General features: G+C 39.9%; 1 protein-coding gene across 3 annotated transcripts in view; it reads left to right on the top strand.

The window, feature by feature from the left end:
- The window catches only part of PRKN (parkin RBR E3 ubiquitin protein ligase), a 1,220,657-nt gene that overhangs the window by 870,822 nt on the left and 326,949 nt on the right, over positions 1-22,886 (top strand). The gene's annotated exons all lie outside the window — the stretch shown is intronic.

Below are 22,886 nucleotides of genomic sequence, written 5' to 3'. Positions count from 1 at the left end.
AGTCAGAACTGTTGTGTGCTGTTTGCTTTCATATTTGAACTCTGAAAAAGTTATGATTTTCAGTGGTGTCTTTGCAAAGTCATGAATTGACCAAAGTTCAGTTGCAAGATTTGCAAACCATAGGAGAGCTTTTATTGAACTTGATCTGAGTTATAAAACATAAAATGAGATGAGTTCCCTTTGCTTTTTTTTTTGCTTTTTTTTTTTTTTTTTAACATTTTGGCCAGCACTAGAGAATCATACATTTTGCACATTTGTAGGGAAAAGTCAGAATTTCTCAGGCCCTCCTCCAAACTCTCAGGACTTTCAACACTGGGGCTGTGAAAGTGACATCGAATAGAATAGACGCGGAGTAGAGAGATGGGTCCTGATTAGGCAGACTGGAAAGAAAGTAGCTCTTAAGATCCGCAGTTGCGTAGAATCCCTTGAAATAGGGGAATATATTATTTCCCCAATTTCTAAAAGTGAATTTCTTTGCGCCATTTTTGTTGTTGGTCATATAGTAAAGAGGAACATTGGGGATTGAGAAATGGGGGGCAGTAGAGGTTAAAACTTCAGGATTTACAATACCTTAGTGAAGGCAGGCATGGTAGGGACTCTTTTAGCACCCATATTTCCTAGATGAAGTCCTAGATGTAGTCCTCAGAAAAGCAAATTGCTTTTTGCACTTTTAGTTTGGGCAGCAGCAAGGAGTTTAATATATGCATTCTATGATATTGCTGGCTCTCCATCTGTCCCAGGAGCAGGAGACTTTACCCAACATGACTATTAGTTCACCACCGCATAATGAAATAAGCTTATAGAATCACAAAACATCCAACTCCCTCAATATGCAGGTCATGTGTTGTGCCAGTTGCAGAATAGTGCCTAGTTCTGAAGTTCATATAATTATTCATTCATATTAAGACACTAAGGAGTTTGCATCCTATATGATACAGAATCACATACAAAAAGTGTGGAGCTTGGGAAGCATCCCTTAAAGTATGCTTGTACTCTGAAAGCTGATGATAAAATATAGCATTGTGGAGCACCATGTTTGTGACTCATGATTACATATCAAATGTATTAAGTTTACAAGATTTTTTTTTCCTGTCAGCCCTGCAAATTTAGCCTGGAATCTGAAAGTCAAGGAGGAGTCTTTCCTGCTCATTGATCATCACCAGTAATATCAATTCTCCAGAGCAAATTAGACTGTTACCTCTGTGTAACCCCACCGTTTTCAAATTCTGACCTCTGTGATGCTTATGTGACCCTATTACGTTCAGTGGAGTTGCATATGTGTAAGTGATTGGGCTTGTAAGTGGATTATAGTAAACAATTCTGTTTACGATGCACAGAAAGGAATTGAATCCAGGTCATCCACTCTTTCAGAGCTGTGTCTGCTAACAAGAGTAAAAATGTAGTAAGATCTTATTATATAAATAAGAGAAACAGGACTCTGAATATACACTGAGCAGGTCTGTTGAGGAAGAAAGTAAAGTTATTTTTTTAATCACTCTCAGAGTAGGATTACTTTAAAAATGGTTATTTAAATGCTCTTGGAATGCATGTGACAATGCCAGATTCAGTTTAATAGACACCTGCTAAAATTAGATTATTTGAATGCATAAATTGGATTTGTGCACTTTACAAGGCGAAGGAACTATTACAATTAAAGCACTAGAAGGTTTGCATGTATAATTTACCCAATGATTTCACATGCACATTTCTACCTACAGTGTATTGGAGAATCAGCCAATAGATGCTCTTGTATGAGGTAAATTGAGCATGCAAATATTCTTTCTTTTACAATGCAATAACAAACAAATAGCACATTTACATGCATAGTGTTAATTGGTTACGGTAACCACATTCATGAGTGCACATTTTACCTCTGCTGCATGTTCCTATAATTCTTTATAGTACTGTAAAATATATTTAGTATATGATATTATTCAAAGAATTGTACTACAGTGCTTTACAATACACTAATAAAAATTTTGGGCCAGATTTTAAAAATAGCTTCATATCCAACAGCTGCCATTCAGGCACCTAAATAAGAAAATAAATTTTCAAAAGTGCTCACTCTCAGCAATTCCTGCTGAAAGTTGATGGGTAGAGAGCACCTTTGAAACTCTTACTTCTTGTTCTTATAAATTTTATTTAACATATAATTGCATAGAAGTTTCTTGGTAACAGTTCATGAAGAACCTTCTCTTTCTGTAGGTATAATATACCATCCATTGCAGTTTTAAAAATTAATCCAGAATTCTCTTCTGATTGATGTGGTAACTAATGTAATTGATGTGAAAAAAGAGCCCCAGTACATTTAAAACAGTATGTTAAAATGGAAAAAGGTGGGTAGTATGTATAAGTGCTGCTTCTTGTCTCTTAGCTTTTGTGAGTGTATCTCCAAATCTGTTTTTAATGAAATTGTAATTGTGTGAATTTCCTTTTCTAGAGTAATTTTAATTGATTCCATTACATATGTGCACAGTGCATGTGATCATGCAAATAGAAGTGAAGTGTTCAGGAAGTAGTTCTGGCAAAAAAAACTAACTGGCTTCAACACTGAACTTGATAAGTGTGTGGAGAGGGTGGTAAGATGAGACTGCCTATAATGGCATGTGGCTGATCTGCAACTGCTACTAGCAGATATCACCAATAGCTAGTGATGGGGCACCAGATGGGAAAGGCTCTAAGTTACTACAGAGAATTCTTTAACTGGTATCTGGTTGGTGGGACTTGCCCACGTGCTCGGGGTCTAACTGATCGCCATGTTTGGGGTTGAGAAGTAATTTTCCCTCAGGTCAGATTGGCAGAGACCCTGGGGGGTTTTCGCCTTCCTCTGCAGCATAGGTCATGGATCACTTGCAGGTTTAAATTAGTGTAAATGGTAGATTCTCCGTAACTTGAATCATTTGAGGACTTTAGTAACTCAGGCAGCGGTAAAGCATCTATTAAAGAAGCAAGTGGGCAAAATTCTGTGGCCTGCTATGTGCAGGATGTCAGAATAGATGATCATGATGGTCTCTTTTGGCCTTAAAGTCTCTGAGTCAGTGAGAACATATCAGGGTGTAATGATGAAACTACTGAGAATGTCATTAGTTCAATAAGTATTAAGTAATTAAAATTAATATCTCTCAGTCTATGTATATGTTAGTACAGTAAAAAACTGCGACAGTTGAATATTTTAAAATGTTAAAACCGTATTTTTAAAATATTGAGAATAATAATCATTATTGACAATCATTCTAAACAGCTGGTTAAGACTACTGATCCCAGTTAAGTATGAATCCAGAGAAGCTGCAGTGACTCACTGTTTTTGAGTTGAGTGCAAAACATGTAGAGAAATAAAGTCTTCCAATTAAACATTACTTGCTAATATTGTGGGATGACTGTGACAAAATATTTTTGATCAGTTTGAATTGCATTTGATAGTAAAGATGGGGGTTCAAAAGTTAACTCATAGTCATATACCACTCAAGGATGCATGAAAAAAAGGGAAACTAGTCAGATTAGAATATATATTATTTGACTGAAGAATCCATCTACAAAACAGATACAATTTTGCAAGGCCATTGCAGTCCCTCCCCACGCAACACAGCCAACGTATTTCAGCTCTGAACTAGAGGAACTGCTTCTTTTGAGGAGAGAATCGATCAGTATGTGCACATTCCATGGTTGACTTCTTTGCGGAGATTGCTATAAAAGGCATTGGAAGCAGAGACTGGATGAGGAGGCAGCATTCAGGCTACGAGTATGAGGATCTTGCATTCAGCCTCCAGGATGAACCAAGCTAGAGATTGTCATTTGTGTTTGAAATATTGATCCCAAATGGCTCTGCCATTTCAGGTTGAAATATGAAAATTTCTGTTCTCATGAGATTTTGCCAGCAATTGAGCTGGAAAAATGGGCATATTTTAAGAACATAAGAGTGGCCATACTGGGTCAGACCAAAGATCCATCTATCCCAATACCTGTCTTCCAACAGTGGCCAATACCAGATACCCCAGAGGGAATGAACAGAACAGGTAATCATCAAGTGATCCATGCCCTGTCGCCTGTTCCCAGCTTCTGGCAAACAGAGGCTAGGGACACCATCCCTGCCCATCCTGGCTAATAGCCATTGATGAACCTATCCTCCATGAATTTATCCAGTTCTTTTTTGTACTATGTTATAGTCTTGGCCTTCACAACATCCTCTGGCAAAGAGTTCCATGGGTTGACTGTGCATTGTATGCAGAAATACTTCCTTTTGTTTGTTTTAAACCTGCTGCCTATTAATTTCATTTGGTGACCCCTAGTTCTTGCATTATGAGAAGGAGTTAATTACACTTCCTTATTTATTTTCTCCATACCAGTCATAATTTTATAGACCTCAATCATATCCCCCCTTAGTTGTTTCTTTTCCAAGCTGAAAAGTCCTGGTCTTATTAGTCTCTCTTCATATGACAGCTGTTTCATACCCCTAATCATTTTTGTTGCCCTTTTCTGACCCTTTTCCAATTCCAATACATCTTTTCTGAAATGAGGCGACCACATCTGCACTCAGTATTCAAAATGTGGGCATACCATGGATTTATATAGAGGCAATAAGATATTTTCTGTCTTTTCTATCCCTTTCTTAATGACTCCCAACGTTCCGTTTGCCTTTTTGACTGCTGCTGCACATTGAGTGGATGTTTTCAGAGAACTCTCCACAATGACTCCAAGATCTCTTTCCTGAGTGGTAACAGCTAATTTATACCCCATCATTTTATATGTATAGTGAGGATTATGTTTTCGAATGTGCATTACTTTGCATTTATCAACATTGAATTTCATCAGACATCTTCTTGCCCAGTCACCCAGTTTTGAGAGATTTTGCAGCTCTTTACTGTCCGTCTGGGACTTAACTATCTTGAGTAGTTTTGTATCATCTGCAAATTTTGCCACCTCACAGTTTATCCCTTTTCCAGATCATTTATGGCTTTTAGATTCACCAGGCTCCAAAGTTCTAGTGGCTGGTTTGGATCACAGGAGAGTGACCTGCTCCTTCTCTCACAACCCAAGATTCCATTAGTAGGCCCTAGAAGCAGAGTGGAAAATCTTTCTAGTCCAGACCAAAGTTGAGTTAATTTGATTTAACCCTTTTGAACTTTAAGAAAACTCAATTTTCTAATCATTGCTCTCTTAAAAACTATTCCCCATTATCCATTTCTACTGACAGACTTCCAATGATTTCAGTGCATTTGGGTCAGGCGCCATGGGAAGCATAATTTGCTCTACATGGAGGATATACAAAGTATATAAAAGTATATGATTCTCTTCCAAAGAAATGAAGATGATTAATTAGTACAGTTGAATTGCTTACATTTTAGACATGAACTAGTTTAAATGGAAAATAAGATATGTTTTGTGTTTATGCTATTTCATATAGTTCTGTTTTATTGATTTATTTGAAAAATTAACGACAAAATATATAACTAGAAAATACTGAGTGGACAAATGAAACAGTTCAATGTACAGAATATGAAAATTAGTACAGCAGTAACAGGTTAAAGGTCACGGGATATTTTGACTGTCGAAAAGTAAAACACATTAATCTTAAAAACATGTCAGAGATAAAAAAACAGTGAGTTCAGTTCAGTATGATTTTTGGGCTCATATTATTTATCATTCACAAGTATTTGAGCAACTTCCAGAAATTCATGAAATAATGTTTGTAAATCTCAAATGTTTCACAGGTTTTAGTACAAGTAGTTGTTTGTTTGACAGTGCATACCAGAAGTGAGTTGTAAATTTTTCTTCTTGTTTTAAACAAGAGCAAAACAATATAATGAAAGAGTACCAGCTGTACATGTATAGTGAGTAGTCAAATTACACAGTTAGTAAACTACCCGTAGTTTGGAAAATTATGTATCCAAGCCATTTCGTAAATATAATCAACCAAATTAGCAGTGAATGTATTTGATGAAATAAGGATTAGTTTGTGAACTAACCAAAAGGAAGCTTTTATTTTTATATATATAAAAGTTATTCATAACAATGTTTTGGCCAGCTCTAATTAACTTTTTACTTAATTTTAGTTACTTAAACTTGATAACAAAGTTTACAGAAAATAAGTTTGCAGATAAAAATAATGTTTTCAAAGGAGCTTTGCAGGTGCAATGTGTTTTTCCTGTTACAGTGTATTGTTTAGTTGGAAATCTGAAAAGGACAGTAATTGAAATGTAGAACTCTGGCTCAAAGAATAATTCATCTCTATGCAGTGGGGTGAGCATGGGAAAAGTGGATTTTTGGTCTGGTTTTTCTTTTCTCTTATTCATCTAAACTTAACATTTTTCTGCAGCTGTTATACTGGTTAAGCAATGTATCTAAAAGCAAATTTACTCTTATCAGAAAGAAAAACAACCACTAGAGCACCTAACATGACATTATACTGTTAAGAATCACCTATTTTGTGGGGAAGAGAAAATCAAGCAGTCCAATCGGACTGATTGTGGTACTTCAGTTTGCATCAGTCATACAACTTGTCTTAAATGCCAGAGAGAGACATATACGGAAGACTTACAGATACTGTATTGGGCCGTGTGTTTGATTATTATTAAGAACTTTTTTGGTTTACAGTTGTAGGATTAGGTCTAATTTATTCATTATCATGCATCCTATCAGGCATGACCCTGGGCGCCACATAATTTATAGTAGAGGGCTTTTATTTATTAACAGCCTATTCTAGAGCTATTAACTGTTATTTAGAATGAAGAATTTGGTAAACTAAACAGATTAGAAGCTTTTTGTATCCTTTATTGTTTTTCCTCAATAGAAAGGAACAGTTTGTATCTCAAGCAGGAAATATTCTGACACGGTTCTGATCCTAAGTACTGTGTTTAATAGGATGCTCAAGGTAACACTACCCAGTTCCCTTTTTCCCTATTGTCTATTGAGAATGTCCTTCACAGAAGCACAAGGACTTTTAAAGTGATTTCCAGGTTTTCAATCCTCCTCTATCAGCTGCTTAGTGCCTCAGGCTAATCTAACTGTGATATATGGTAAATATTTTCCCTTGCAGGAAAAGTGCTTAAATCTATTTCTATGCATTGATTGAGCACATTAGGCTAATATTTATCCATCTGAAACCTGGAGGTTTAGCAGTACATCACTTAATAGCTATGCACTGATTATAAGAAGTAATTATACATAAGAATATCAAAGAATATTAAGTCTCTGGTGTAGGAACCATCATAAATGGTTTAATGGTGATTAAATCTGAGAAAGCTGGAGTTGTTAATAATGCTGCTTATTAATTTTAAAAGGCATATGGCTCGCTGAGCATTACACATAAATAAGTGTTCCCATTTTAATACATTCAATGAAATTTGAACTCTAGAGATGTGGTCTCCAAGTTCCTTGTGTCAATAGATTTTGTTTCTTTGTTGCACAGGCTAATGATTTGTGAGCATCAGATTCACCACTCAACCTGAGCAAATTTAAAAAAAAAATAAGTTTGGTATGATTTTTTTCAGAGCACTTGAACTTTTTCTTTTTATCTGGGCTTGAAAGAGCTCTTGAACCAGACCTCATATGATTTGCCATATGTTCCTGACTGCACTTTTTTTTAGTAGCTCCTCTGCTGAAACAATAAATAAACAATATTCCCTTTTCTATGCCTCCCATGAGAAAAATTCTCCTTTCTTGCCAATCTAAAGACCTTGTTCATATTAAGAACCTGCTTCACCCAACAAACCATCCTGACCTCTTCCCGCAAAACAGAAGATGATCACCTCAGGACCATTAGCCAGGCCCGTGGTGTTTGAGTGAGTCTTTTTCAAAATGACAGTGTTGTGTCTATGAAAGATCTTTTGCTGCATGTTTCAAAAGGCCAAATTTTATGATCCTCAGTGGAGTGAAACTGCCACTTTAGTCGATGACAAGGTGGATGAGGTAATATCTTTTACTGGACCAACTTCTGTTGGTAAAAGAGACAAGCTTTCGAGCTTCTCTCTCTAACCAACAGAAATTGGTCCAATAAAAGATATTGCCTCACCCACCTTGTGTCTCAAATATCCTGGGACCGATATGGCGATAACAACACTTCATACTTTAGTGACTAGTCAATAGATGTTTTGTTCAATTAAGGATGACAGAATTTAGCCCAAAGTTTGAAGTGAAGGCTTTTCATGTGTAAACTATGAACATATGTAACAAAAAAGTTTAGTGGAGATTCATGGAAATTTTATGATCAAAGTTAGTATGGTTTGTTTGCAACTGTTAAAGCTGTAAACATAGTGAGCCAAATGCCTGCAAAATGTAACTTAACTGAGTTCTAGAGTCTGCTTGCACCCGTCTTAAATATGGCCCATTTGCTCTGTTTCTGCTTGTTGGGCAAAATTATCCCTGCTGCAATGGCACAGAGTTTAAATGCTTGCCCTTTTCATTCCCCCTACCAAATGGAGGACATATGTTATTTATTACTTACAGTGATGTTAGACAATAACTTAATTATTTTGCTATTTTATCTCGTTAGCCTTCAATGCAGCCTGAATGCTAACTTGTAATTACAGTACTTGGACTGTGTATGACAGAGTGATCTGTACTTCCACAATTGATTTTATTATTCTTTACTGTCTAGACAGTCTTACATTATTATTTAAAGTGCAGTTCTACTTCCCAAAGTGACTCTGTAAAAATGGCATTGTAGAGTTGCCTGTTTTATTCTCTTTCTGTTTCTGAAAGATCCAATTTATTTATTTTTATATGAGTGATTTTTTTTCTAATTGCAAGTCTCCTTTATAGTGGAGTGTGCATCTGCATGTGTGAATATTCTGCTGTCACTTGCCTCCCCTTTGCAGGAAGAGAAGGATTCTACTGTCACAACCCTCTCCTGCAGCTGGGGTGAACTTCCATCTGGTGGAGGAGGGGACTTTAAGAAGATGGTTGATGTGAGGTGGCAGCTGCTGCTGCTGGAGGGAAGAGGAAGTTCAGAGACATAGAGTGAGATCTTCTAGCCTAGCCTATAGGGTTGCCAGGTGGAAGGTCTTTGGCCCGCTGAGGCCCCACAAGCTTGGTAGGTGGTGTGTTTAGCATGCGTATAGGAATTAATATTGTTTCTAATATGTTTCATCTGTAAGGGTTTCACTTTAACAATAAATGTGCTTCCTTAGAAAGAGCTGTGTGGTAACTTCTGAGTGCTGATAATTACAGCTGTTCATAACTATCAAACAGAAAACAAAGTGGCCTGTATAAGGACTGTGTAGGTAGTCTGGCCTAGGAGTCTCATTTGGGCTGAGGTCTACCAACCAGAGATGGTAGTTGCCAAGCAGGAGTTGGAGGAATTGCAAGAGCCAGGTCCCATAAGCAAGAGTCAGGGTCAGGCTGGGGTCAGAGACTGGAGGTCAAGCAGCATCTGGCTTTGCATCTGACCAAAGTCTGTGTGGTTTCCCAGACAACTTCCTGGGGCAACCCCTCAGGTTAAATTGAACACTTAGCAAATCAGAGTGCCTCAGGGTACCTTCACTCTGAGTCTCTTGGGCCATACTTCCTGAGGCACCTACTCTCCTAAGAGCTCCCTAGCTATGTCTTTGCCTGGGCTCATGGTGGCATTGTGGGAATATCAGCTATCCTAGGCTCTGCAGACCCAGGTCTAGTCCGCATATCCTGACAGCCTTTTAAGCAGTTTGGCTTGCTCAGGATATCACAGTGTAAATGCGGAACTATGCAGCCCGGGGAAAACTCCAGTCAGGAGGGGGAGAGAAGTGGGTTTCCATCTAAAAGAGGTGATAACTGAAGTGCTGGAAGCTTAGAGTGGGTGCCCTTTGTGGACCGCAAGAAGGGAATACAGGTGTAGTTGCCCTGAACTGTGACAGATGTATGTGGAAACGAGCTTTACTGAAAAAGTTGAGTGTGTTTGAGAAAAAATAAGGTTTTTAATGGAAACTGTTTATAACTTTAACTATAGAAGTCACTGTTATGACTCCATAATATTGGTTTGTTCTAACAGTATCCTTCAGCTTTGCCTTAACTATACAAAATGGGAAGGAGTATTCCATATATATTTAGTGGAAACATTTATACATACACAAGAATGAATACACATGCTCAGAACTGTTTAGGAGGAATATTTTAATGCACTGGTGTCTTGAGTTAGGATTTTTAAGTACTATCTTTGATATTTGGAATTGACATCACTGCTTTCTTTGTTTAATTTTGGAGCATGCAAAATCATGACCAGAAGAGGTTAATGTGCCTCTGGGTTTGAAGAAGTGTGTAGTCGTTTTAGTTTATTGAACTTTTACTTTTACTACAGAAATGCTGTAGTGATGCTCTTGCAGTTGGTGATTTGGAGATAATTGGAGGACCTGGCACATGGCCTAGAATTAAGATATGCATTTGTGTGTGCATAAAAAATAACAGAATCTGATAAGTGTGGCTCTCATTTAGATAGGGTGCCACTTTTCATCTAATTATCCTCATATTTGGACTTCTACTGAACAGCAAACTTAGAATACTTTCTTCGTGCTTCTCCATGCAGGGAAGTTAAAGCCATAGGTCTGCAGGAACCACTGGTGGGATTGAAACTTCCCAGCTACCCTACTTCATGGGCTATTAGACATTATTTTTTGATATAATTTCTGGTTGTGCTTTTCTAGTGAGAACATCTCTGAAGCATCCGATTCCTTTAAAAATTAAGCTATAGAACTCCCTGATCTGCAAAGTTCAGAACCACATCTGAATTCATGCAGTCGGGAGTATTCAGAACTGTGGCTTTGGTTCAGTACGTTATGAAAATAGAGACAGCCATGAAGTTTGAATCTGAATAGAAATTCCTTAAACATTTAGTTGTTTGGATCTAGGAATTTGGTTCAGACCATCTCTAGTTTTATGGGTCAGTGATTGCTTTTAAAAGTATTGCAGTCTGACATTAGTGCTATCAATTGTGATATGCATGAAAATATAGCACAGCATTCTGCTTTTGACACACAGTCTTTTTTGTTGTTTGTTTTAAGGAATTTCATCAGGATTTGCTGGTATTTGCAGAAAAGATGTTACGAATTTGCCCCTGGCAGATTTCTGCCTCTTTTTTTGCTTTGTACTCCTGCAGAAATACAAGTTTTTAACTATGTTGTGGTACTTCTAGTAAGGGCTGCACATTTCATCTGCAAGACTTTTAAAACCAGATTTATAGGAAAATTTCATCTACATTATTTTTGCTCAACCCAGCAGTATGAAAATTCATGAAGGAAGAAGCTCTTCTCACCAAAGTTTTAATTACAGTTGTCATTTCACAGCAAGAAAGCTGTCACCAGCCAGAAGCTTGAAAATGACATCATTTGACAGTGACAGGTAGCAAGCCCATTGAGAGACTGTAAACAAATTTCCACCCTGTATAATACTACTTTAAAAATTAGAAGAAAAACTTAATGTTTAATATTTAAACAATATTATAAATATTTAAAGAGTGGAATTTTTTGTTATTGATAAACTGATATTAAATTAGGATGGAGAGGTTTTAAAGTAGCTCATATTTTGCAATTGTGCAGCCAGTGTCACAACTAATATCATTTTCAGGAAGATGGATGTCACCAGAGGGTGACTCAGAAATCCCCATGGTAATTACCTTTATTTTCAAATACATTTCACAATTAACTCATGTTGTAAAGTGATTTTTAGCTCTACCAACTTTTGGATTTGAGCAAATTGGGTAGTATTTTCTTTTATTCAGTGAAGCCAGTGCAGCATTACAGTCCGTAAATTCTAGCTGATACCATTAATATGTAAAAGTTTACAGTGCTATGGGATGTTTACCTCCCTGCACTACTATGGAGGTACCACTCATAGTCCATAGTTATGGTTGCATTGAGAATGCATTTAAATTGGAGGCTTATTCCATGGATTTTATAAGGAAAAAAGCATAATATTTCCTTACCAAATTCAGGCTCATTCTCAGCATTTTGTGAGGCCCTGGCATCTTCCTTGTATTCTTTACAATCAATATTGTCCTGCATGGGTTGTGGGTCTACAGTACAATTGCCGTAAGTGGCGTGACTAGGCATCCTAGTTTACCAGGATTGTCCTGTTAAAGTGGAACTGTCTCTGTGTCCAACTTAGTTTTTGTGAAACCAAATGCTTGTCCCAGTTTCATTAAATTTCTGGATCGTCTAAGAAAACATATTAAAAAGAGTAATACATGCATGCTGATAAGCTTACTAGAGATCACCTCTTCCCCCCATCTCCACAAGGGCTCTGGTCGGTATCATTCCTTTCAACACTTTCCCAAGGACTGAGACCCTTCTGTTAGACAAAAGATTCTGCCCATTTGCTGGATTAGAACAAATGCCCTGAGTCAATAACAACTCAGGTTATTCATCCCAAAATCCTTTCTTTGTATGCTGGTCTCTAGAGAATCCAGTATGGTCCTTTGAAGAGACCATGAATAGGTAGTCATACAGACACTGAGTTCCCCCTCAGGATAAAGCTTCAAGCAGCTGATAACCATTGCATTTTTAATACAATGGGCCCCAAACTTAATTCAGTAAGGTTTAACTAGCTTATTGCAGGATATAGTAATATGTGTCACAGTCTGGTCATGTCCTTGCCATGGGCAGTGCTGGGAAGGTGGTGCCTGTAGGAAAGCCGCAGCCCCTCTAACACAGGATGGGGAATGGGGCCAGGAGTCAACAGATTCTCAGGAAGGGAGGGTAGAAGAAGGAACTAAGCAGCTACCACTGTTGCTGTTTTCATAGGTTCAGAGGACCAGCAAGAAGGAGAGCAGCCTCTGAGCTGCTGCTTCTTTAAGAGGGGCAGAAGATGGGGAGGAATCATCTAAAGGATCGTTGGAACATTCTTAGTTGATTCTGTACATGAATAAGAGACATTCTATCAAAGGATCCAGTTCTCTGTCAGAAATGAGCAGCAGACCCCTATAGGCACCTTTCCCCAACCATGCAGGGGAACTTATTTCTGAAGGGAGTGGAACCTTCTGGGGCCCTCTGCACATGCTCTTACAAACACCCTCTGGCCCTTGGAGACACTAATGTGGGCTGCACCTGGAGGATATCCGTGACCTCCCATGTTCCCACCTGTTCCCTCTCTTCCTCATTTCTGAAGATTCCTCCAACACCTCACTGTAATCATTCACCACCACTCCTGCCAATTATTGTGCTCTTCAGGGGAATTACTGGGCTGTCTAGGGGGCATTTCTAAGAGGAAATACCCATAACCCCTCAAGGGAATAGGGAAGATGATGAGGGGAATCTCAGTAAGCCCTGAGGAAGCCCATGTATGAGGGAGCAATTCTTCTTTAATATACTACTCCCACCCCTATTAAACCACCACCAACAGCCTCTCCATGGGTTGTTAGCTGCAGGGCTCTCAGGAACAAATTTCCCAGACCTCTTCCTCCTCTACCCTGACAAACTCAGGAAGCAGCAGGAGTGGGGTGGGCAGCTGCGCTCCTCACAACCCCTCATTCACCAGCTCTCCTTCTCCTCCTGTCCTGTACGGAGGGCAGTTGGTACTTGTGAGGGGCTGTGAGAAGCATGCAGCTCTACCTCTCTGTCTGCCCACTCCATATGCGCTGCTGTATTTGAAAGGAAGGGCAGAGAGGCAGAGCTGATATCTGATGGGCTTTCTGCAAATGGTTTCCAGAACCCTTCCTCTGGTAGTTTACTCAGCTTAGGAATGACCCAATGTTACTTTGCTTAGACAGTTGCAGGCAGTGCAGGCCTGGAAGCTACATTCCTGAGAACCCTTCAACTGCCTGCTCCGCTTTTCCCAGTCGCCTCTGTTAGGTTCACATAGCTGGGGCTGGGAGAGCTGGTTGGAATTTAGCTCATCTGAGAATTCTCTGCTTGTAATCCCTACTGAGTCTGCATAGAATGGCCGAGAAGTGTGAGCCATGTGTCGCTCATAGCAGTCTGGTGGCTTTCTCCACAGAGCCAAAATCAAAGCCTAATAACTTTTTAATTTTTGCTTTTGAAGTTTGATCTAGGTGCTGGACACTAAATCTCGCCAGAGGCATCCAGTGATGTTTCATATAGATCATGTGCCTTTTTTCCCCCTTCTATCTCTGCACAAAAAAAAGTGATGTAAGAATTTTGAAATTTAAAAACAGGTCATGTTTTGGAGCTGTATCTTGGGAATCCTTTGTGTAAATGATCTCAGGCCTGCAGAATATACTGGGCCCTGGATTGGTATATCAGTTATCAAGTCAATCTGACTAGGTGTGTGGATTTAGAAAAGAATGAAAATTCAGCTGTGTATAGAGAGCATGTTGAGATCTGGTTATGGTGTGACTATTAGATGCTCCATAATATCAACTTAAGCCTCTGGAGAATCTGGATGATCAACAGGGCTTCATTATAAAGAATCAACCACCGTGAAGGACTTCCCTGATGTATATTCCATAGTATGTTTAAATCACTTCAAATGCTTGAATCTTCTCTGGAATCTAAGCGTCTTTACAGTTTATTAACAGTACAAATGGTTTGTGGTCCATTGTCAGCTTGAAGCTGTGAAGACCCTGCAAATAACCAGGGAACCTCTCACACACCCATGCAAAGGTGCGGTCATGATATCTGTTATCCAGTGATCCCTAGCTGTCAGAAGAAGCCCCTTGAGACAACAGATAGCTAGGAGTAAAAGCAGTGCTTGGAGTTTACTCTTGATACATTATGGGTGAAATTCTGTATAGTGCCTCCAAGAGCTATGTCATAAACAGATAGCTAAGAGTTAATGTTTCTTTTACTTGTAAAGGATTAACAAAGGGAACCAAACACCTGACCAGAGGACTAATCAGGAAACCGGATTTTTCAAAGCTCAGGAGAGGGAAATTTTTGGGCTTTTGTTGTCTTTGTCTGGCTCTCAGCTATGAGAGGGGATTTTTCTTTCTTTCTATCTTCAAGCTTCTAATCTTCAGTTCCAAGTTGTAAGTACAAAGGTAGAAAAAACCATAGGCTGTTATTGTTTTTTTTGTATTTACATGCGTGGAGTTTGCTGGAATGCTTAAATTGTATCTCTTTTTGTATAAGGCTGTTTATTCATATTTTTATGTCTTTTTCTTTCTTTTTTTTAAAGCTTCTTTGTAAACTGTGTGAGGTTTTTCTCTGTGGCTAAGGAACGGAGGGGGGGGAATTCTTTGTGTTAGATCTACGGAGGTAGCTTGCAGCACAGGGAATTTGTGGGAGGGGAGAGAGATAGAATCATTTCTGTTCCCTTGTATTTGGTTGTACTCTTGGTGGAAGAGAGGAGACATGCTTCTTGGTATTGTGATGTAAAGAGGTTGCTCAGTAACACTCAGGTTAGCCCAGAGAGGAAATTCTGGGTGGAGGAGGTGGGGGGAATGGTTTATTTCCTTTGTTGGAGACTCAAAGCATCTGAGTCTTGGGGGTTCCCCAGGGAAGTTTTGGGAGACCGATGAGCCAAGACCCTGGAAATTCTTGGATGGTGGCAGCGAGATCAAATCTAAGCTGGTAATTAAGCTTAGAGGGGTTCATGCAGGCACCCAGATTTCTGGACGCTAAGATCCAGATTTGGGAAAGCTTATGATAGCTACAGCTCAGAGCACATGCCAAAGGGTGTGGGGGCTGAGATGATTTTAAGCCACCTTCACACACTCCTGATTCTAGACTGCTCTGAACACTGGAGCAGCCCCTGGTGTAACTTAGTCCTGGAAGCCTAAGTTATGGCAGCCTCCCCAGGCTGCCTTATTATGGGCCACAACACTGCTTGGGGTCTCCACAATGATGCATGTTGTGGCCTCACCCCTACACCCCCTTCCATCGTGCACGCTATGCCAGGGCTTGAAAAGGGGTGCTTGGAGGGCAGCCTTACAGCTGTCCTCCCCAATGCCTGCATGTTCCCTGGCCAGATAAAGGGATTTTTAAGGCCCCTTTACACTGTTTCAGTACTTTCAGAACGCCCGGTCGAAAAGGGATCTTGGTGGCTCCGGTCAGCATCACTAACTGGGTCATTAAGAGTCCAGTGGGTGGCGCAGCAGGGCTAAGGCAGATTCTCTGCCTGCCCTGGCTCTGCCTGGCTCCTGGACGTGGCCGGCATTTCCCTCCAGCTCCTATGTGGAGGTGTGGCTGTGGGGACTCCGTGTGCTGCCCCTGCCTTGAGTGCTGGCTCCATAGCTCCTGTTGGGTGGGAACTGCAGCCAATGGGAACTGTGGAGGCAGTGCCTACAGATGGGGGCAGCATGTAGAGCCACCTGGCTGCACTTCTGCCTAGGAGTCAGAGGGAAATGTCAGCCACTTCTGAGAGCCGCCTGAGGTAAGCACCACTCAGAGCCTGCACCTCACACCCCTTCCCGCTCCCCAACGACCTGCCTCATTCCTGAGCCCCCTCCTGCACCCAAACTCCCTCCCAGAGCCTGCACCCCATAACCTCTCCTACACTTCGAACCCCTTCCCCAGCCCTGACCCCCTCCTGCACCCTAATTTCTCCCAGAGCCCATATCCTCTCCCATACTCTGAACCTCCAGCCCAGAGCCCCATCCTGCACCCCAAACTTCTCATCCCAGGCTCCACACCAGGGTCTGGAACCCCCAGATGGAGCCCTCACCCCCCTTTTACCCCAACCCCCTGCTCCAACAAGGAGCCCCACACACACACCCTGAACCCCTCATTTCTGGCCCCACCCCAGAGCCTGCACCCCCCAGTCAGAGTCCTCCCACAGTGAGCAAGGGCAGTAACACGGAGAAGGGGTTGGGGCATTGGGAAGGGGCAGTGGACAGGGTAAGGGTGTTTGGTTTACTGCTGTTGGGAAGTGTAAAGGGGCCAGTTCAGGAGTGAGGATTGCGCACTCCTCTTTGAGACAGATACTATAAACATATTTTTTTAAAGTTTAAGGAATGAGAGCTGATTGAACCTATCCTGTTTTGTAATAAGTCTGTTTTTTTCTGTTGAGTACCGCAGATTCTTGATAAGGAATAGTATTATAGTTTATCTCCCTACAGTGTAGAAGTAGTTCAGCTATGGATGTGTTTCTTGGGAATCTGGAGAGTGCTGATGACAAAAATGGGAATCTTCTTTCGGTACTGATTTCTGAGTAACTGCGCAGGAAGATCAACCTCCCAAGTGTAGGTTTGTTAGTGAAGCTGATTTGAAAAAAAAAACAAAAAAAAAACATCTTTTGTGCAAAAGTCTGTCTTAATGAATCTTTCAAATTGCTTTTGAAACAAAAAAAGCAGCCAGTCAGCTTTTTCAGATTCTGTTATGACCAGTTTAGGGAACATTGCATGTTTCTAATTTCCAGAGTCCTCTGATTTCCTGTGATGAATTTTATGTTGTATGATTGCTTCTAACTCACTTGCTAATTATCTGAATGCAGATACTGCATAAGTGACGGATGGCCCTTCTGCTCAGAAAGAGAGTTCATTTTACACTGGTTAATTGTAAAAGACTGACATGCTGGGGTGTTTTTTGGGGGTATGAAATCTGTTATGTGCTGTACAATTGCAATTTAGATTGCTCAGAACAGTATTTTTGTAAGCTAAAATACAGCTTTAGAAAATGATTAAATGTTTGTCAGATACTTCAGTCAGCAGCTTAGTTAAATTGAAAGCCAAGAGAATAAAAAATGTTGCAGAATTTTAGTGTGCTTTTCTTGCATATTTCAAATAATGGCAGATCCCAAAATACTGCTGTTAAAAGCTATTTTAAAAAATATTAAAGATATTGTTTTAATACAGTGTGCTAAGGGAAGTTGTGGGGACTTTATATTGCATGATAAAAAACTCAATTTCTTCACAGAAAATTGAGTATTGGGTTTAATTTCATATTAGTATTATGTCATAGCAAAGTTTTGAAAGTCCAAAGTCAGGCAGTTGGTTTATCTGCTTCTCTCTGGCCCTTGTTATATTCCTCCAAGGGATTATTTGTGACTCACAGGGATGAATCAGTTGTGTCTGTCTCTTTTCTCTGTCAGAATCCAGTAATGGCTTGAGTATATTACATTTATTGATTGCATAAAGTTAGGGTTTTTTATGTTTATGAAACAGTTGACAACCTTAACTGTTTTCTTATAGTTGATTGGCATGGTGTTGAAAAGCATTCTGCTGAGGATTTCAACAAGAGCTGCACAGTATTCACACACACAAGGTGTGATTCTTCTATTCTAGTCAGTGGAAGTTTTACCTTTTACTTCAGTGGAAATAGGAATGGACCCAGAGTGAAATGAGTGGAAAATATACTTACTGTAAATGAAAAAAAGTATTTCCCACTCATTTTTGCTTTATTAAGGTATGGTGGTTGTAGCTGCATGAAAACAAATATATTTACCATGTTGTCAACATAAAGAAATTTTGCCAAACGAATGAGAAATTTTTGCGCTGCTCCACTGCTCCAGTTCAAGAATCTGAGCTAGTCCCATTGACCAACCCACACAAAGATATTTGATTGACTGAACTTCTAATTAACTGATTTTTGGCTTTTAAACTGTGTGCAGCGTTATGGCTTTAGCACTGACTGTTTTCAGTGCAGCACTGATCTTTAAGACTCGACCAAGCAGCAACAAAGCAATAAAGCAAGCACCTTGACACTTCAGACTACTAAAGCTGAACTGCTTTTTAAACATTTTTAACACGGCTAGTAAAGGATACCTTATTACAAAACAATTTTACAAGTGCATCTTTATTTAACTAGTTCTAATTTTTATCATGACATTTTAATCACATTTTTAAGAGGAGGAAATGTGCAATTTATGGTCTGTAATTTTTGTTTAACACAGGATCTTATAAAGAAAATAGCAAACCTTTTAAAAACAATCTCCTTCAACCAAATGGATTGTCAGCAAGCTCCAGGGGTACCCAGCATGCAAAAGTCTGAGCCAAAAACCACTAACGTCAATGGAAATGCTCCCATTGACTTCACTGGGGTTTGAATCAAATCCTGTGTGATTGGAAGGAATATTAGATAAGAGTCAAAGTGAGCACAGAGGTGCAAGAAGAGAGGCCTAATTAGAAACTTCTTTGGGTCAATTTTTTTGTTCATTAGCCTCAATGGCAATGTTGCTATTGATGCAGTGGGACCAAGGATCATAATGTTAAGTACTCTGTCATTCGTATGTATTTTGTACCGTGCTATTATCATGTAACATTGACTATTGTTGTTCCACCCACTTTCTGTGATGTGTATTATATCAATATCCTCATTTAATACCACGCATTCAAATTCAGCCCTTTAGTATTTAGACTTCTAGCACTTGTATACAAGCACTTATAAACTTTGTCAATATTTAGTAGTCTGTCTTCATGTAATATAATTGAATTGGCACTCTTTAGTTTGACGATTTGTACTTTACCAACTTTTATCCTGTCCTCTTCACTAGGAAATAGAGTATCCACTTTAATAAATTCTCCCCTAAAGGATGTATTTCTCCAAACCATGTGCTCCTCTGCACCTGTAGGCTTTCCCCATCCCTTGGTTTCAAAACTCATCTACAATTCTTTTAATTTTACATGCCAGTAATCTGGTTCCATTTTGTTTTAGGTGGAGCCCATCCTTGCTGTATCTTTCCCAAAAGATTCCCCAGTTCCAAATAAACCTAAATCCCTCCTCCAAACATCATTTTCTTATCTACACATTGAAACTTTGCAGTCCAGCCTAGCTAACTAGCTCTTCGTATGGAACTGGAAGTATGTCAGAGAATGCTAGCATGGAGGTCCTGAACTTTACTCTCTTACCTAGCAGCCTAAATTTGGTCTCCAGAACTTCTCTCCTGTCTTCCCCTATGTCTCTGGTACCTACGCATCCCATGATCACTGGTTCCTCACCAGCTCTGCACTTAAATCTATCCAGATGTCTTCAGAAGACAGTAACCTTTGCATCCAGCAGGCAGTTCACCATGCAATTCTCCTGGTTGTCACAAACCCAACGATCTATATTTCTAATAATTGAATCATTCATTACTGTTATCTGTCTGTTTCTAATAACTAGGATTCTAATAACTCCCTGGAGAGGTATACTCAGCACAAGAGGACACCATAACGTCATCTGGAAGGAGGGTCCCAACAATGGAATTATTTCCTCTGCTCTAGCTTGATGTTCTCCTTCCCTGAGGCTTTCCTCCTACTCAGCAGCACAGAGGCTGTCAGGCTGGGAGTAGGATCACTCTACTATGTCCCTGAAAGTCTCCTCCACGTACCTCTGTCTCTCTTCTCTCCTTCAATTCATCCCTTTGATTTCAGGAGCCCATACTCAGTCTCTGAAGTTCATGAGTTGCTTGCAACAAATGCATCCATGCCACTGGCCTTCAAGGCATTTACCTTTCCCTTTTACACACTAGCCTACATTAAGGCGGCACATGGGGCATGATCTGAAGCCAGTAGAAATTAGATCAATCTCATAATATTCATTAAGTTTTTGAGATCTGGAGAGAAAAGATGCAGTGTAAGTGAAATATATTGTTGTTGTTTTATTTTTCTGTATGTAATACCAGCTTTATCTTTGAATTTCCAAGTGTGTCAATTTTTTTCATAAGCCTCGTTATAAATCGGTTTCCATATTTTTTTTTAAATCTGTGAACATTCACAGTCTGTGGATATCATAAGATCTGTATTTCAGGAAAAATATTGTATTTAAATACATTTTGGTATTCTAATCCTTTCTGTATTAGCTCTACAGATCATAGTAATGCAGCTTATTGTAAACCTCCTGATGTATACAGAGCTGTAACATCTCTTTGTTTTCCCTAGATGGAATATCCTTCTGAGAGACAGTGTGACTCCCCTTTGCTCTCAAGTCTAATGACATCTGAGGTTCTAAATTAGCACATGTCATTTTAATAGTGTTACGTTCTGCAGCATGTTCATTGCATTAATCAAAATGTCACCTTATTCCCATCAGTGAAGGGCATCCCTTCAGTTAAGCAGTTACTGGAATGGCCACTTGAGACAGAATCTAAGCTTGCTGTGTAATGAATGCTACATACATATTTTTGTCCGGTGCTTTGAGAAACTGAAATAGATTTATATTACAGTTCGCATGGAACTATCTGTTTAATAAAACTTGTTAATCTTTCTTAAGTTTGAAAATAGAAGAGTAAAGCAGATTTTATTTTCTGTAGTTTCCTGTGTCAGCCCAATCCATTAATAAGTACCAATTATTAGAATTAAATAGAACATAATGGTTTTGAATGAATGCAGCTTAGCAAGAGGGAGTCATTTGACAGCAAATAACTGGGCTCAGCGCCCCAGGTACCATGCACAGGATCTCTCCCCTCCTTTGCAGAAGGGCACGTTCCTCTTCCCCGCCCCCCGACACTATCTCCCTTCTCTCCCATGGAAAACACTATGAATCTTGGTCCTGTACTGGGGAAAGAGCAGAGATGGGGCAGGATACTAAGGGTAAGCAAGTGAGAGGGAAGGTAAGGGACACACATAGCCCCTTCAGCCCCCCAGAGCATAGATGAAAAACATAATACAGATTAAAAGTCTTTATCCTGTGCCTAACTCTGCTCCCATTTTATCATGGACTTCAATGGAAACGTAGTTAGGCCAGTGATGAGCACTTCTGAAAATAATACCTGCAGTGTTTCCAGCCTCTGCTTAATCCGAGAAATGGGAGACCAAATTTGGTCCTAACAAGATATGCTTTGCTATTAGGCTAGCGGTTCCATTTCTACTCATCTTTTGGCAGCCTTCTCTCCTTTTTCTTCTTAGTTTTCATGTGTATATTCTTCCTATTTCTTTGTTTTCCTATCTCTTTCCTTTTGAGGTTCTCCCAGCTCCTGTGGATAATTTTTTTGTTCTGTTGTGCCATTAGGGTGAAACTGATATCATCTGTCTGCAGGGCCTATCCTCCAAAATTGTGTTCAGTCATATTGGGGTTATAAAATAATTTGGGATTCCAATGTGCCTGTGACAGACTTGGCAATTTCAGTATCTTTGGGAGATCATAATGGATTAAGTTTAAGTATCTTTGGGGCTCATTTTCATATGAATGGTTTCTGAATGATTGTGTGCTACTTCATGGAGGAGGGCTGCCACAGTGCCTAGTGGAATTAAAGAAGTGGGTGGTGATTAAGGCAAATCAACCCAATTGAAATCCACCCCCAGAGAAGTACCACTTCCTAGATAGGCTCAACTATACTAGTTTAAACAAAATTCTCCAGAGAGCAACAGAAGAACAAACTTTTGGATAAATAGCCTGAGTTTAGACAGACTCTGGTCCTTTTTTTCTGATCCAGAAAATGGAAAAGACATTCTTTCCAAGGGGGAGGCCAGTCCTTCTTGAGAAGAGTTGGAAGTATTTTGCCCTACAGAGACCCCATAAGACTGATGGGTGACCTGTGGTAAGCTTTTAGCATGTGAATAGGAAATTTTATTGTTTTAAATATGTGTCCTCTGTAATGCTCTCACCTTACGAATAAATGTGCTTGCTTAGAAAGAGCTATGTAGTAACTTATAACTGTGGACCATTATGCTGTTTATAGCCTCTGAAGAGAAAGTGCAGGCACTGGCCTTTCGAGTCAGTCTAGTTTACTGGAGAATTGTGGTAATCTAGCCGTCCAGTCCCAGACCTGGACTTTAGTGTCCACCAGTCTGGTCCTGTCCCAAATCTGGACTTTTGCGTCCAAAGTTTGGGGGCTTACCTGAAACTCCCCCAAGCTCACTACCAGCTTGGATATTCTCGCTGCCACCAGATCAGGAATTAATCTATGGGGCCTGATCCCCCCTTTCCTCCCTCTGGTGTCCCCAACCCTCCCTTGGTGGGACACCCAGATTCCCAATCCCTTGGATGCTAAAAGCAGGGAAAATAACCCCTTCCCCCTCCTTATCAGGCTTGCCTCGCGGCTAACCTGTGTGACCCAAGAAACCAGCTTTTCTGCTTCCCTCAGGACAATGGAGATGCAAAATACCCACAGCTGGGCTCTGCCACCCCCCTTGCTCCAGGAATGAGGGAAAAACTGTAACCACCAGAGAA

This window comes from Chelonoidis abingdonii, chromosome 3 (genome assembly GCF_003597395.2).
Source record: "Chelonoidis abingdonii isolate Lonesome George chromosome 3, CheloAbing_2.0, whole genome shotgun sequence".
Taxonomy (NCBI): Eukaryota; Metazoa; Chordata; order Testudines; family Testudinidae; genus Chelonoidis; species Chelonoidis abingdonii.
The sequence above is the reverse complement of the archived record's forward strand: the minus strand, read 5'-3'. Positions and strand labels throughout refer to the sequence as shown.